Source organism: Mustelus asterias, chromosome 14 (genome assembly GCF_964213995.1).
Source record: "Mustelus asterias chromosome 14, sMusAst1.hap1.1, whole genome shotgun sequence".
Classification (NCBI taxonomy): domain Eukaryota; kingdom Metazoa; phylum Chordata; class Chondrichthyes; order Carcharhiniformes; family Triakidae; genus Mustelus; species Mustelus asterias.
This window is the reverse complement of record NC_135814.1, coordinates 4,231,759-4,249,046: the sequence shown is the minus strand read 5'-3', so window position 1 is coordinate 4,249,046 and position 17,288 is coordinate 4,231,759. Positions and strand designations below refer to the sequence as shown.

At 44.5% G+C, this 17,288-nt stretch overlaps 1 protein-coding gene across 3 annotated transcripts in view; it reads left to right on the top strand.

Annotated features, from left to right (window-relative positions):
- Positions 1–17,288, top strand: part of LOC144503469 (ATP-binding cassette sub-family B member 6-like) — a 181,796-nt gene that overhangs the window by 23,662 nt on the left and 140,846 nt on the right. The window lies entirely within an intron of this gene.

Below are 17,288 nucleotides of genomic sequence, written 5' to 3'. Positions count from 1 at the left end.
TTTAAAGAAGAATTTGGAATTCAATCTATATCCCCCCCACTCATTCAACTTTTTAAATTAACAAAGCATCTCTTTGCAATTTGTGAGATCCTGCTGTGTGCAAAATGACTGCTCATGTAACCTGTGACGGCAAAATATCGATTTCTCTATGAATTGCTTTGAAATGCAACAAGTGACCATATGATATCAAGGTCAGTTGTCCTCTAACGAAGAAGTCATTATTCAAAAAATACATTGTACACCAGAAAAAAAAGTTTATTTTATTAGTCACAAGTAAGGCTTCCATTTACACCGCAGTGAAGTTACTGTGAAACTCCCCTAGTCACCACACTCCGGCGCCTGTTCGGGTACACTGGGGGAGAATTTAGCGTGGACAATTCATCTGATCTGCGCATCTTTGGACTGTGGGAGGAAACCGGAGCACCCGGAGGAAACCCTCGCAGACATGGGGAGAACGTGCAATCTCCACACAGACAGCGATCCAAGCCGGGAATCGAACCCGGGTTCCTGAATTTTTCTTGAAAAACGCCAGTAAAACTCTCCCTTTGAAGAATAAATAAAATCTGAAGATTGCATCAGGTGATTTCATTCTTTCAGAATGCCAGCTTATCCATTTACAGTTTTCAACCCGCACCTTCAGGCAGACAGAGCCTCAGGTTAATATTTGAAAGAAGTATCCCTGATGTTTCAGCATCTCCCCTCCCCTCAGTATTGTACTGCGGTATCAGCCAGTGTTAAGGTCAGTAAGTGACCGCCAGGAGATGGATGTGTGGGTACTCTAAGTAAGTATAAGGATATGAGTGGCGGTACCTCACAGGGATCTGTGTTGGGACCTCAGCTATTCACCATGTTTATTAATGGCTTAGACAGTGTGGTGGAAAACCACATATTAAATTTTACTGATGATGCCAAGATTGGCGACATTGTAAGCAGTCTAGATGGAAGTATAATACTGCAAAGATATATTCGTAGTGAATGGGCTAAACTGGCAAATGTGTTTCAATGTGAATGAGGGCTTCCTCCTCGAGACTGGAAAAAAAAGATCAAAATGATATTTTAAAAATGGTGAGGAGATGGAGGTCCAAGGAGTACTTGGACATCCATATTACTAGGTGGATCAGCAAAAAGGTTAATGGACTGCTGGACTTTTGATCCAGAGGACTGGAATGGTGAGAATAGGAGTCATGCTAGAGTACCGTGGGCAGTACTGGGCGCTACCATTTAGGAAAGATGTATTGGCCTTGGAGGGAGTGTGGCATAGATTTGTTCTGTAGAAGGGTCATATGGACTTGCAATGTTAACTCTCTCTCTCACAGATGATGCCAGACCTATTGAGTTTATCCAGCATTTCCTGTTTTTATTCTAAATGACCTACTCCTGTTCTCATAAAGCTCAGACGTCTGCTTTATGTGCACCAACTGAGCCAATCTGGCACATTTTGTATGTGGTCACTTTAATCAAGTATCAGTATAATCTGCTGATACCCATCTACCCTCCGACTGTACCCCATGCTGATGCTGTATCGAGTTTTTACTCATTATTAGTCCTCAGGAATGTGAGCATTGCTGGCAAGCCTGGTATATATTGCCTGTCTCTAGTCACCTTGGTGAGGGTGGTTCTCCTTGAATTGCTAGTTTCTGTGCTTACCCCAGTCCAGTTTCCAATTGCTAGTGGGATTGGATTGGGATATGGGCCACACTAGTTAAAGCAGATTCCCTCCCCTGTGTGGGACTGTGCAAATTGACTATATGTTTCATGTTTCCTATATTATAACAATGAATATGCTTTAGAAAGTGCTTCATTGGCTGAAGTTATGAAATAAGTGACAGAAATGGCTGTTTTAAGGGACATAATTGAACCAGTATTTTTTCCATTTATTGGACACCAGCATTGCTGGCTGGCCAGCATTTATTGTAAGAAGTCTCACAACACCAGGTTAAAGTCCAACAGGTTTATTTGGTAGCAAATACCATAAGTGCTCCGAAAGCTTATGGTAATTGCTACCAAATAAACCTGGTGTTGTGAGACTTCTTACTGTGCTTACCCCAGTCCAACGCCGGCATCCCCACATCAGCATTTATTGCCCATCCCTAGTTGCCCTTGGAGGGCAGTTGAGAGTCAACCACATTGTTGTGGCTCTGAAGTCACATGTAGGCCAGACCAGCTAAGGACAGCAGATTACCTTCCCTAAAGGACGTTAGTAGAAATCATAGAAATCATAGAAACCCTACAGTGCAGAAGGAGGCCATTCGGCCCATCGAGTCTGCACCGACCACAATCCCACCCAGGCCCTACCCCCACATATTTACCCGCTAATCCCTCTAACCTACGCATCTCAGGACTCTAAGGGGCAATTTTTAACCTGGCCAATCAACCTAACCCGCACATCTTTGGACTGTGGGAGGAAACCGGAGCGCCCGGAGGAAACCCACGCAAACACGAGGAGAATGTGCAAACTCCACACAGACAGTGACCCGAGCCGGGAATCGAACCCGGGACCCTGGAGCTGTGAAGCAACAGTGCTAACCACTGTGCTACCGTGCCGCCCTAAACCAGATGGGTTTTTCTGACAATCGACAATTGTTTCATGGTCATCAGTAGATTCTTAATTCCAGATATTTTTTATTGAACTCAAATTCCGCCATCTGCCGTGGCGGGATTCGAGCCCGGGTCCCCAGAACATTAGCTGAGTTTCTAGATTAATAGCCTAGCGATAATACCACTGGGCCACAGCGATAAGATCACTGGGTTCATAGGACAGTCAGATAGCATCTTGGTCACTTCCTGATATTTCCTGATTTATTTTTAAATTGAATTCAAATTTTCAAACTATCACAGTGTTATTTGGACTCTCGTTCTCTAAATTGAGTCAGCTTTGACAAAGGGTCATTCTGACTGGAAACCTTGGCTCTATTCTCTCTCCACAGACCTGCTGAGATTTTCCAGCATTTTCTGTTTTAAATCCAATCTTATTGTGTTCTATCACAGATGGCACGTTGCCTTGAAACACGGGGGTTGGTGTAGTGGGCGGAAGTGAGGTTGGCAGTTTGTGGCACCAAGGAGAGGTTGTGATGGACAGACTTCCTTGAGGAATTGGGAATGAGCTCTTGCTCCTCCTGGCTCACAAGCAGTGCTGGAAAATGCAATTGAAAACCAGGTTAGAAACCATTAAATTTAAATCAGATTCCCAATTCTGCTGAAGAAGCCTGACTTTAAATATTATCGACATGTCCCGCTTCTCCAAGAGGTGACCCAGTTGCACCCAAACCAACCTACTACCAACCTACACCCAAATCAACCTACTACCGTATAAGTGATGACTGATGGTTTGGGCATATCGTGTGGGGGTTAATGTTGACCCCAATGTGTCAGAATGAATCTGTTAAACATGCAAATATAGGAACAGGAACTACAATTCAGCTTGATCATGGCTGATCTGCACCTTAACCTCCCTTACCCAACAAAAATCTATTGATAAAAGCAAATCACTGCGGACGCTGTAATCTGAAACCAAAAGAGAAAATGCTGGAAAATCTCAGCAGGTCTGGCAGCATCTATAAGGAGAGAAAAGAGCTGACGTTTCGAGTCCAGATGACCCTTTGTCAAAGCTATTGATCCCCGTCTTGAAAGCTCCGATTGCTTCTAATCACCTATAGCCTTTTTGGGAAGAGCATTCCAAACTTCAACTATCCTTTTTGTGGAAAAATACTTGAGATTTCCTTCCTAAATAGATCTAACTATAAGATTATGTTCCCTTGTTCTTTACCTCACTAGAGGAATTAGATTTTCTACCTACGCTCTGTTAAATCCATTTAAACAGATAGGGAGGGTTCAATTTAATTCATCCAAAGTCAATCTTCTGGTGTGCAATGTTACAGGCTTCAATTTGTGTTCCATATCAGGAAATAGCAGAATGCAATAAAACAGCCCATTGGTGTCCCTCTTGCTATAGAGTAGCGTCACTGGACTAGTAATACAGAGGTCTAGCCCTATGCTCCGAGGTTATGGGTTCAGTTTCCACCTGATTCACCAATGTCTTTTAGAGAAGAAAATCTGCTGTCTTTGCCTGGTCTGGCCCACATGTGACTCCAGACCCACAGCAATGTGGTTGACTCTTAACAGCCCTCTGAAATGGCCAAGCAAGCCACTCAGTTTGAGGATGGGCAGCAAATGCTGGCCTTGCCAGTGAGGCCTACATTTCATGAAAGAATAACTAATAAAAAATAAAATCTCTGGTGAATTCACAGCAATGGGTATATGTAATGCTAGCATTTTAAATGTGCAGGATCCATAAAGACACTCATAAGCTACCAAATATCTTGTTCAGCAGGTTTACCTGGTCAGTGCAGCAGGTATCAGCTGATCGATAGCACCGATTAATAAGTACATTCCTCCCTCATAGAAATTGCTAACAAAAGCAGGTATGGCTCCAATGATGTTATTCGAGTTGTCTTGTAGAAAACACCTTGCACACAATATGGTAAATATACTTCACATGTATATTTGCTTAACAGACATCTACCACCATTCTTTAAGGAAATATAGCAGTCACAATGATCTATAAACCTGCACTGTTATTGTACTAACAGAAATACAAATGGATAAAGTTCCCATGTATGCACCATGCAAATATTGAGATCACATGTCCAATTATAGTATCTGTTACTCATTTTTGTTTAGGAATTCAAAATGCAAGGAACCATATCTGAAATCCCAATTCTTGGCATATGGCTGATGTATTGGAGAACATTAAACAAGCAGTCTTGGCCAGTCGGCATTATGCTTTCCTCCCCTCGCTTCCCCGAACATAATTAGTAATCTTTAAGGGGAGTAAAAAACAAGCTTAATCTAACGGAAGTCATGGAAGTGGAGCTTGCACTCTTGATATACTCCGGCAGGTGTCGGTGTGGCTAGCCTAGGACTCTCGCTTGGTCTGGTATTGTCTTTTGGCATCTTTGATGGATCTCCTTAGATCACGGCACGGTAGCACAGTGGTTAGCACTGCTGCTTCACAGCTCCAGGGACCTTGGTTCGATTCCCGGCTTGGGTCACTGTCTGTGTGGAGTTTGCACATTCTCCTCGTGTCTGCGTGGGTTTCCTCCGGGTGCTCCGGTTTCCTCCCACAGACCAAAGATTGTGCGGGTTAGGTCGATTGGCCATGCTAAAATTGCCCCTTAGCGTCCTGAGATGCGTAGGTTAGAGGGATTAGTGGGTAAAATATGTAGGGATATGGGGCTAGGGCCTGGGTGGAATTGTGGTCGGTGCAGACGCGATGGGCCGAATGACCTCTTTCTGTACTGTAGGGATTCTATCATTCTATCATCATATCTGGCTTTCTTGTATAGGTCAGTGTCACCTGACTTGAACGCCTGGACTTCAGCAAGCAGTGGCTATCCCTGTTCATCCATGGTTTCCAGTGTATTCCAGATGTAGTGTATTTGGACTTTCAGAAGGCTTTTGATAAAGTCTCTCACTTTAGTGGGCAAAAGTAAAGTACTTGGAATAGAGTATGCATAGATCGAGAATTGCCTGAGAGATTGGAAGCAGAGAGTGGATCTTTTTCCAATTGACAGGCAGTGACTAGTGGGCTACCGCAGGGATCAGTGTCATAGAGGTTTACAGCATGGAAACAGGCCCTTCGGCCCAACTTGTCCATGCTGCCCTTTTTTTTTAAAACCCCTAAACTAATCCCAATTGCCCGCATTTGGCCCATATCCCTCTATACCCATGTAACTATCTAAATGCTTTTTAAAAGATAAAATTGTACCCGCCTCTACTACTACCTCTGGCAGCTTGTTCTAGACACTCACCACCCTCTGTGTGAAAAAATTGCCCCTCTGGACACTTTTGTATCTCTCCCCTCTCACCTTAAACCTATGTCCTCTAGTTTTAGACTCCCCTACCTTTGGGAGAAGATATTGACTATCTACCTTATCTATGCCCCTCATTATTTTATAGACCTCTATAAGATCACCCCTCAGCCTCCTACGCTCCAGAGAAAACAGTCCCAGTCTATTCAGCCTCTCCCTATAACTCAATCCATCAAATCCCGGTAGCATGCTAGTAAATCTTTTCTGCACTCTTTCTAGTTTAATAATATCCTTTCTATAATAGGGTGACCAGAATTGCACACAGTATTCCAAGTGTGGCCTTACCAATGTCTTGTACAACTTCAACAAGACGTCCCAACTCCTGTATTCAATGTTCTGACCGATGAAACCAAGCATGCCGAATGCCTTCTTCACCACTCTGTCCACCTGTGACTCCACTTTCAAGGAGCTATGAACATGTACCCCTAGATCTGTTTGTTCTATAACTCTCCCCAACGCCCTACCATTAACTGAGTAAGTCCTGCCCTGGTTCAATCTACCAAAATGCATCACCTCGCATTTGTCTAAATTAAACTCTATCTGCCATTCGTCAGCCCACTGGCCCAATTGATCAAGATCCCGTTGCAATTGAAGATAACTTTCTTCACTGTCCACTATGCCACCAATCTTGGTGTCATCTGCAAACTTACGAACCATGCCCCCTATATTCTCATCCAAATCATTAATATAAATGACAAATAACAGTGGACCCAGCACTGATCCCTGAGGCACACCGCTGGTCACAGGCCTCCAGTTTGAAAAACAACTCTCTACAACCACCAAGAAGCCAATTTTGTATCCATTTAGATACCTCGCTCTGGATCCCGTGAGATTTAACTTTATGCAACAGCCTACCATGCGGTACCTTGTCAAAGGCCTTGCTAAAGTCCATGTAGACAACATCAACTGCACTGCCCTCATCTAGCTTCTTGGTGACCCCTTCAAAAAACTCAATTAAATTTGTGAGACATTTTCCACTCACAAAGCCATGCTGACTGTCCCTAATCAGTACTTGCATCTCTAAATGCCCGTAGATCCTGTCTCTCAAAATACCTTCCAACAACTTACCCACCACAGATGTGAGGCTAACCGGCCTCTAGTTCCCAGGCTTTTCCCTGCAGCCCTTTTTAAACAAAGGCACAATATTTGCCACTCTCCAATCTTCAGGCACCTCACCCGTGACTATCGATAATTCAAATATCTCGGCTAGGGGATCCGCAATTTCCTCCCTAGCCTCCCAGTGCTTGGGCCCCAGCTGTTCACGTTATATATAAATGTCCCTAATGAGGGAGCCAAATGTAACATTTCTAAGTTTGTTGATGACACAAAACTGGGCTGGATGCAAGAAGGCTTCAAGGTGATTTAGGCAAGTTGAGTGAGTGGGTAAACATGTGGCCGGTACAGTACAATGTAGCTAAATGTGAATATATATATATACTTCGGTGTGAAAAACCGCAAGGAAGACTATTATTTAAATGGTGATATATTAGGAAGTGTGGATCTAGGTATCCTTGTTCACCAGTCACAAAGTGGAGAGGCAGGTGCAGCAAGCAATTAGGAAGACCAATGGTATGTTGGCCTTCATTGCAAGAGGTTTTGAGTTGAGAAGTAGAGATGTCTTATTGCAGTTATACAGGGCCGTGGTGAGACCAGATCTGGAATAGTGTGTACAGTTTTGGTCTCCCTACTTAGCAGATAGGTAGTGCAATGGGACTAGGCTGATACAGGAGTTGAGACTGTCCTGTGAGGAGAGATTAGTTCAACTGGGACTGTATTCATTACAGAATAATGTGAGGAGACCTGACTGAAACTTATGAGTTCTTAGCTCGCCGTAGTGTCCCTCCCCTAATGGATTATTTTTGCTCTGAATTGTTCCGTGTTCTTTGCTTTATGGTCACTGTTTCCTAAATAGTCCTCTCCTGACACTAGACCCGCCTCGTTCCTCAGCACCAAATGCAGTAATGCTTTCTTCCTCATTGGGCAGGAAACATACTGATGCAGAAAATTCTTTGGAACACACCCTGGAAACTCTCTTCCCCTCCAGGGATTCAGGAGAATGGTTCCAGGGTTGTGGAACTTCAGTTACGTGAATGGGGTTGAGAAGATTTGACTGATCTCCTCGGGAAGGGGAGATTTAGTAGGGGTACTCACGATCACGAGGACTCTGCACAGTGCAAACAGAGAAACTGTTCCTATGGGCAGAAGGAACAGGAGCCAGAGGGCACCGATTTAAGATGATTGGCAAGAGCAGCAGTGGTGACACACGGAAAGACTGTTTTATGTTGCTCGTGGCTAGTGCTGGAATCAGCAAGGGGCCTGAATGTGGTGGAGACAGACTGAATTGTGGATTTCAGAAGAAAATTGGATAATATATAGAACATAGAACAGTACAGTGAGAGATTATTGTCATCGCACCAGTTCACCAGATTTTACCATCTTTCTGGCGTGTGCAGCAAGTTGGCTGATCACAATCCGTATGAAATTTAAATTTTCCATTCAAACCGCCGTGACTTTGCTACACGTTTGCGTCAATTTTAAATCTTTACATTTATACAATCAGACACTTCACTCCTGTCACCATGGGGCCTCCACACAGCACCCAGCACTGTCTTAAATATTTTAGTATTTCTTAATTGCATCCGTAGGTCTACATCACCTGTTTACCTCTCATTATACCTTCTCTATTCATTGAAGTTACTTCATCCTTTATTTCTAAAACTATCCCTCCACTCTGCCATTTTTCCATTGACGATATAACCTGGTATATTTAGACCTCAGCCCTGACTGTAGCCATGGATTGAATTTTAAGAGTCTTTTGAAGATGACAACAGGATTGGGTGGGCATTAAAAAGTAGCGATGGTGGGTGGTGTGTTAATTTCAAGATGCTGTTCTCAGAGCTGGCAATAATGAGCAGTGTGGGTTAAGGAGTCTCCCTTCAATTCAGACCAATTAAAATATTGTAGTTAAGCTCATCAAGCCTGCAAGTGCTAGAAGGTGTAATTTTTAAAGAGTCAGACAGGTTATCTGCATCTTAAGAAGCTAACCAGCTGAAGGTTGGCAGGTAGGGTCCCATAAGCCAGCAAGGCAAAGGAGGACTGGGCACCTGTTAAGCAATGTCCTTGGTGCTGGATAGGTGTCAGGAATAGTAGGCACGCAATCCCTGGGCTTTGAATAAAGGCAAATTACTGCAGATACTGGCATCAGGAACATAGAACATAGAACAGTACAGCACAGAACAGGCCCTTCGGCCCACGATGTTGTGCCGAGCTTTATCTGAAACCAAGATCAAGCTATCCCACTCCCTATCATCCTGGTGTGCTCCATATGCCTATCCAATAACCGCTTGAAAGTTCCTAAAGTGTCTGACTCCACTATCGCAGCAGACAGTCCATTCCACACCCCAACCACTCTGAGTGAAGAACCCACCTCGGACATCCCTGTATCTCCCACCATGAACCTTATAGTTATGCCTTATAGTTATATTTTGAAGAAAAAGATTTGCAAGCCTTTGAGGAAAGGGCAGGGGAGTGGGATTACGTGAATTGCACGTGCAGTGAGCTGACACGAGCATTGATGGGCCAAAGGGTCTCATCCTGTGCGGTAACCATTCTATGAAAACAAAATGTGTTTTTGGTGGGAGATGAAGCTGAGGATATCGAGTAGGTTTTTCCCACTGCTGCTGCTCCACAAAATCAACCTGGTTGAAAATTCATGTGAAGCACTTTATTGTTGATAAAATGGAATGCTTGTCTTATCAGTGCTGTCTCCATGCCGCCTGTAAAGGGCGTTCTCAGCTGGCCTCTCTCAGTTACTGCTGTCGAGTGTCGCTAATTTTGACAATTTTCTTTTAATTCATCTTCTCTTCTACCCACCTGCTGCTGCTTCCTGAATCACCGCGCTCTGTACCAGAATACTGAAGAGCCTGACTTAAAAAAACAAGCAAGAGGTGGGATCAGAGAGGAGGAGTTTGGAGAAATTGGTTAAGTTTTGAGGAGGTTATTGATAGCAGAGAGAGGGTTGTAGCAATGGAATCGCAGGAGGAAGGGCCGTGGATGTCGTCTATATGGATTTCAGTAAGGCATTTGACAAAGTCCCACATGGCAGGTTGGTTAAGAAGGTTAAGGCTCATGGGATACAAGGAGAAGTGGCTCGATGGGTGGAGAACTGGCTTGGCCATAGGAGACAGAGGGTAGCGGTCGAAGGGTCTTTTTCCGGCTGGAGGTCTGTGACCAGTGGTGTTCCGCAGGGCTCTGTACTGGGACCTCTGCTATTTGTGATATATATAAATGATTTGGAAGAAGGTGTAACTGGTGTAATCAGCAAGTTTGCGGATGACACGAAGATGGCTGGAATTGCGGATAGCGAAGAGCATTGTCGGGCAATACAGCAGGATATAGATAGGCTGGAAAATTGGGCGGAGAGGTGGCAGATGGAATTTAATCCGGATAAATGCGAAGTGATGCATTTTGGAAGAAATAATGTAGGGAGGAGTTATACAATAAATGGCAGAGTCATCAGGAGTATAGAAACACAGAGGGACCTAGGTGTGCAAGTCCACAAATCCTTGAAGGTGGCAACACAGGTGGTGAAGAAGGCATATGGTATCCTTGCCTTTATAGGACGGGGTATAGAGTATAAAAGCTGGAGTCTGATGATGCAGCTGTATAGAACGCTGGTTAGGCCACATTTGGAGTACTGCGTCCAGTTCTGGTCGCCGCACTACCAGAAGGACGTGGAGGCATTGGAGAGAGTGCAGAGAAGGTTTACCAGGATGTTGCCTGGTATGGAGGGTCTTAGCTATGAGGAGAGATTGGGTAGACTGGGGTTGTTCTCCTTGGAAAGACGGAGAATGAGGGGAGATCTAATAGAGGTATACAAGATTATGAAGGGTATAGATAGGGTGAACAGTGGGAAGCTTTTTCCCAGGTCGGAGGTGACGATCACGAGGGGTCACGGGCTCAAGCTGAGAGGGGCGAAGTATAACTCAGACATCAGAGGGACGTTTTTTACACAGAGGGTGGTGGGGGCCTGGAATGCGCTGCCAAGTAGGGTGGTGGAGGCAGGCACGCTGACATCGTTTAAGACTTACCTGGATAGTCACATGAGCAGCCTGGGAATGGAGGGATACAAACGATTGGTCTAGTTGGACCAAGGAGCGGCACAGGCTTGGAGGGCCGAAGGGCCTGTTTCCTGTGCTGTACTGTTCTTTGTTCTTTGTTCTCTTTGAGAGTAGAACTGCTGCAAGGACTTCCAGAATCTAAAACAGGAGGCTTTATCCACCTCCAGCCCCTTACCATTCCACAAAAACAAAATAAGAGGTTCCTTGGACAGAACGAGATGCATATTGGCTTCTTTTGTTGAAGTCCACAGACAAACAGACGTAGGTTCAGCCAAGATGCAGTTTTAAAATTTAGAAATAGCAATGAGCATATACATATATTTTATAAGTACAATGGTTAGTCATCCAACTTTCCTAAATACATAATATTTAGAATAGTAGACCCAATATCCAGAGACAAAAGTAAAATTGCTGGTTGTGAAATAAAGCCAATCCCCGTTAAAACCAGTGCATGCAAGAAGAAGCCATTGCTTTCAGATAATTGCCCTCAGCCAAAGAACTAAACTACCCATTTCATAAGTACACACCTATACATAAAGTCTAAAGGTTTCTCATCCTAATCAGAGGCTCTCCATCAACCGCCTCTCCACCCAATCAATCTAATCTAATTCACAAAGTATGCACAGTCACAATGTTTATTCCTTATTCATCAATTACTTGATCTTTCCTCCATTTTGGGCCTTGTTTACTCCTCAGCTAATCTGTGACATTGGAGAAGAGGGAGCCTCATTTCATTTTCAGTGGGAGAGGGCTCAGTTGATTTTATTGTTGGGTCGAGGGGAAAAAAGCTCTGGAATCGCCAGACTCTAGAAACACACAGTTTCAGCTGAGTGGGCAATATTAGTAGGATTCAGCTGGCAGTGTGCGTTTCTATAGTCAGGCGCCTGTGGGCCTATCCGAAATGCTGCTTCCGCTCCCTCTGCTGAACTGAACAGACTCCTCTCTCCAAGAACCAGTTCCCCAACGTGATGTTGCAGGAATAGCTGAGGAGGGGTGACCATGGTGAGTCTCCAGAAAAGAGGAGAATGACATTCTGTTATAATGAAGGAATTGGAAAAGCTCTGTCATTAACTGGCTCATTCAAAAGAGCAGAAACATGACACAGTCCATGCCATACGTTCAATGCTCATGGTGTAAATTAGATAAACCTCTATCTTCCCTATTCTCCCTGTTCAAAGCTTGTGCCTGTAACCCCAGGTGCAGATTTGTGGCTGTCTCAAACTGAATCCCTTCAAAATGATTTAACTTCTTTGGACTTGTAAATCATTGGACTAGTAAATCTTTTCTGCACTCTTTCTAGTTTAATAATATCCTTTGGATATTATTAAACTACAAAGAGTGCAGAAAAGATTTACTAGGATGCTACCGGGACTTGATGGTTTGAGTTATAAGGATAGGCTGGATAGACTGGGACTTTTTTCTCTGGAGCGTAGGAGACTTGGGGGTGATCTTATAGAGGTCACCATTTTGGTAGGACTAATTTAAATGTGGATTACAGGGTCAAAGGTAGGGTTCTGAAGACTGTGGAGGAACAGAGAGATCTTGGGGTCCATATCCACAGATCTCTAAAGGTTGCCACTCAAGTGGATAGAGCTGTGAAGAAGGCATATAGTGTGTTAGCTTTTATTAACAGGGGGTTGGAGTTTAAGAGCCGTGGGGTTATGCTGCAACTGTACAGGACCTTGGTGAGACCGCATTTGGAATATTGCGTGCAGTTCTGGTCACCTCACTATAAGAAGGATGTGGAAGCGCTGGAGAGAGTGCAGAGGAGATTTACCAGGATGCTGCCTGGTTTGGAGTGTCGGTCTTATGAGGAAAGGTTGAGGGAGCTGGGGCTGTTCTCTCTGGAGCGGAGGAGATTGAGGGGAGACTTAATAGAGGTTTATAAAATGATGAAGGGGATAGATCGAGTGAACGTTCAAAGACTATTTCCTCGGGTGGATGGAGCTATTACAAGGGGGCATAACTATAGGGTTCATGGTGGGAGATATAGGAAGGATATCAGAGGTAGGTTCTTCACGCAGAGAGTGGTTGGGGTGTGGAATGGACTGCCTGCAGTGATAGTGGAGTCAGACACTTTAGGAACATTTAAGCGGTTATTGGATAGGCACATGGAGCACAACAGGATGGTAGGGAGTGGGATAGCTTGATCTTGGTTTCAGATGAAGGTCGGCACAACATCGTGGGCCGAAGGGCCTGTTCTGTGCTGTACTGTTCTATGTTCTATGTTCTATGTCTATAAAATAATGAGAGGCACAGATCAGCTAGATAGTCAATATCTTTTCCCAAAGGTAGGGGAGTCTAAAACTAGAGGGCACAGGTTTAAGGTGAGAGATACAAAAATGTCCAGACGGGCAGTGTCTGGAACAAGCTGCCAGAGGCAGTAGTAGAGGTGGGTACAATTTTGTCTTTTAAAAAGCATTTAGACAGTTACGTGGCTAAGATGGGTTTGGAGGGATATGGGTCAAATGGAACTAGCTCAAATGGGGCAATTGGAACTAAAGGTTTTTTTTATTAAAAAAGGCGGCATGGATAAGTTGGGCTGAAGGGGTTGTTTCTATGCTGTAAACCTCTATGACTCTATCACCAAACTGTAGCAGTCAGGTATAAAAATGATCAGGATCACGGAACGTTAAGCTCTGGAACTAGAAGGTTAGATTAAAAGTGGGTGAAAGTTTCTCTACAAGTACACAAAGCCTTGGTTAGACTACATATGGAATCTTGTATACGGTTCTGGCCTTAGAAAAGATGTGTCGGCCTTGGAAGGACAGCTGTGCAGATTCCCACGAATGTGAACAAATTGAGGAGGGATTACATCAACTACCACCGCTACCTTCTCGTGGCCAGTAAGCGTTAGCCGAGGCAGCGAAGCGCACATTCTGTGAAGAAATTTTTTAAAAACGGAAATTGGAAGAAATAATTTTATTTCTAGGATTTTGGAGAGAACTGGTAGGATTGGACAGGGAGAAACTTTTTCTGCTGGTGGTGGGGTAGTGAGAGAGAGCTTTGGGAACCTGAGGATGAAGGTGTGTGTATTTAGAACAAAGTGCAGTCGTTTAGTAATTTAAAATCAAAGGCAGGAGAGAAGTAAGGAAACACTTGCAAGTAAAGGCTGCTGGAAATGTGGAACTCTCTCATAAAAACTGTCAATGTAATGAATAATTAAAAACCCGTGTTTGACAGATTCTTGCTAGTTGGAGATATGGAGCAGGGCAGGTGGCTGGAGTTAATGTACAGATCAGCTCTGATTTCACTGAATGGTGGAACAGGCTTAAAGATTCATCAGTTTTCTCAAGACAGGCCATATCCCCACAGACCGTACCCAAAGTAACCCTGACAGTAGAGCACAGGAGAAGGGCCAGGATCTTGCCCAGGATATAAAGCGCTTTGGTTTAAATGGGCAGTTCCTCCAGCTGACTCGATGCCAGTCAGTACGGAACTGGGTGGGACCTGGGATTCCTCTCGGCTTCTGAGGAGTTGCTGGTGTCTGGTGAAATCGGGCAAGACCCCTCAAAGTTCATTTGTTCAGTTTTTGTTTTCATTTTCGTACCAGCCCTTCCACAAGAGAATGGGCTGGTACAAGAGTCAGGAAGAGGAATCGGGCTGCCATTGCCATCATATGTGGCCTCTTGGGCAGGCAGGAACCCCAATGGCACAAACATTTCCCCTATGGATAGAGAGCAACCCAGCCTCATCCAAGCCCATGGTCTTTGGCAGGGTCAGCACCAGAGGGATGCTACATTCTGACACTTATAGGATACTTCCTCCCCTTCCCCACCCCCACAGCCCCCACCCCCAACTTTCACTCCCGAATTTTTCAATCCTCCCAACCGAGCCTTTTCTGTAAACAAGAACTCTTCAGTCTCTCCTCATAACAGGTGCATTAAGCACATAGTTAGTTAGAGTGACTCCTTCAGCACTGCCTCCTTTCTCTGAATATTCTTGCTGTATTTGGGGAAAACTAGAATGACACATCCTGCCCCAGATGTGGCCACGCCTGTGCAGGCAACATAGTTTCTAATGATGGTTTCAGTCCTTTCAGGTTGTGTCCAGTAGGTGGCAGTCATGGTTCACTGTTATCACTTTTGCCTCAGAGTCTGAGAGCTGTGGATTCAGCTGCCTTGTCAGAAGTCTCACAACACCAGGTTAAAGTCCAACAGGTTTCAGCTGCCTTGCCAGAGAGCTGAGCACACAGTCCAAGCTGCTGGGAGCGAGAACAAGGAAGAAATATGCAAACAAGTTCGGGAATTGTGTTTTGAAAAATAATAATAACAATGGAAGATTTCTAGTACCCTGATAATAATTGGACAGAAGAGGCAATAAGGGAATGATTTTCCCAGCATGTGTTTGAATTTGATTTGATTCATTATTGTCACATGTATTAACATACAGTGAGAAGTATTTTTTCTTCCGCGCTATACTGACAAAGCATACCGTTCATAGAGAAGGAAAGGAGAGGGTGCAGAATGTAGTGTTACAGTCATAGCTAGGGTGTAGAGAAAAATCAACTTAATGTGAGGTCGGTCCATTCAAAAGTCTGACAGCAGCAGGGAAGAAGCTGTTCTTGAGTCGGTTGGTCCGTGACCTCAGACCTTTGTATCTTTTTCCCGACGGAAGAAGGTGGAAGAGAGAATGTCCGGGGTGCGTGGGGTCCTTGATTATGCTGGCTGCTTTGCCGAGGCAGCAGGAAGTGTAGACAGAGTCAATGGATGTGCAGAGGACTTCTTTCTAACCCAAATTGTAAAAAGCCTGAGATTCGCTGTTGGATCTACTCCGAGAGAATGAATCAGCACAAATAAAAGGGAAGAGAAATAAAAGTAGGAGAACATCAAAGCAAGAGCTACCTTTCAGATGGTAATAGAGAAGGACAAAAATATGCTGAAAGCTAGTTTAATAGATTGAAGAAGAACATGTTTTGAAGGCTGAGGGCGGAACTTGGAGAAATGAAAAGGCAGCAAAAATAGAAAATATTTTAAACGGTGTTCGACAGAATGCAGGAAAAATATTTTCCGCAATTTGTTTCTTTTCATTCGGCAATTCGGGCTTCACTGGCTGGGCCAGCATTCATTGCCCTTGAGAAGGTGGCGGTGAGCTGCCTTCTTGAACCCGCTGCAGTCCATGTGGTGTAGGAACACGCACAGTGCTGTTAGGGAGAGAGTTTGGATTTTGACCCAATGACCACAAAGAAACGGTGATATATTTCCAAGTCAAGATGGTGAGTGACTTGGAGGGAAACCTCCAGGTGGTGGCATTCCCAGGCATCTGCTGTTCTTGTCTTTCTAGATGGCAGCGGTCGTGGGTTTGGAAGGTGCTGCTTAAGGAGCCTTGGGAAGTTTCTGAAGTGCATCTTATAGATGATACACACTGCCACCTCTGTGCATCGAGGGAGGAGGGAGTGAATGTTTGTGGAAGGGCTAGCAATCAAGCTGACCACTTTATCCTGGATGGTGTCGAGCTTCTTGAGTGTTGTTGGAGCTGCACTCATCCAGGCAAGTGGGGAGTATTCCATCACACTCCTGGCTTGTGCCTTGTAGATGGTGGACAGGCTTTGGCGAGTCAGGAGGTTACTGACCAGAGGATTCCCAGCCTCTGACCTGCTGCTGTAGCCACAGTATTTATATGGGTAGCCCCAGTTCAGTTTCAGGTCAATGGTAACTCCCAGAATGTTGATAGTGGGAGATTCAGTAATGGCACCGCCACTGAATGCCAACTGGAGATGGTTAGATTCCCTCTCATTGGAGATGGTCATTGCCTGGTACTTGTGTGGTGCGAATAATATTCACCACTTGTCAACCCAAGCCTGGATATTGTCCAGGTCTTGCTGCATTTGGACATGGACTGCTTCAGTATCTGAGGAGTTCTGAATGGTGTTGAACATTGTGCAGTCATCGGCGAACATCCCTTTATAATGGAAGGGAGATCATTGATGAAGCAGCTGAAGATTGCGGGTCTACCCTGAGGAACTCCTGCAGTGATGTCCTGGAGCTGAGAAGATTGACGTCCAACCACCACAACCTCACACAAGCTTTTCAAAAATGACTGTGAAATTTGAATCATTGAACAATCCGTGAGGATCCAGGAATGACTCCAACAAGTGGAGAGTTTTCCCCCTGATCCCCATTGACTCCAGTTTTGCTTCTTGATGCTGCATTTGGTCAAGTGGGGCTGACTAAACTAAACACTGGTGAGGTTCCATGGATGAATAAAGATATAAGGGAATAATGGGGGTTGGTCAAGCGACATACATTAATTACAGACAGCAGAGGAGTGCACAATAAGAGAGAAAATGAAGCAATCA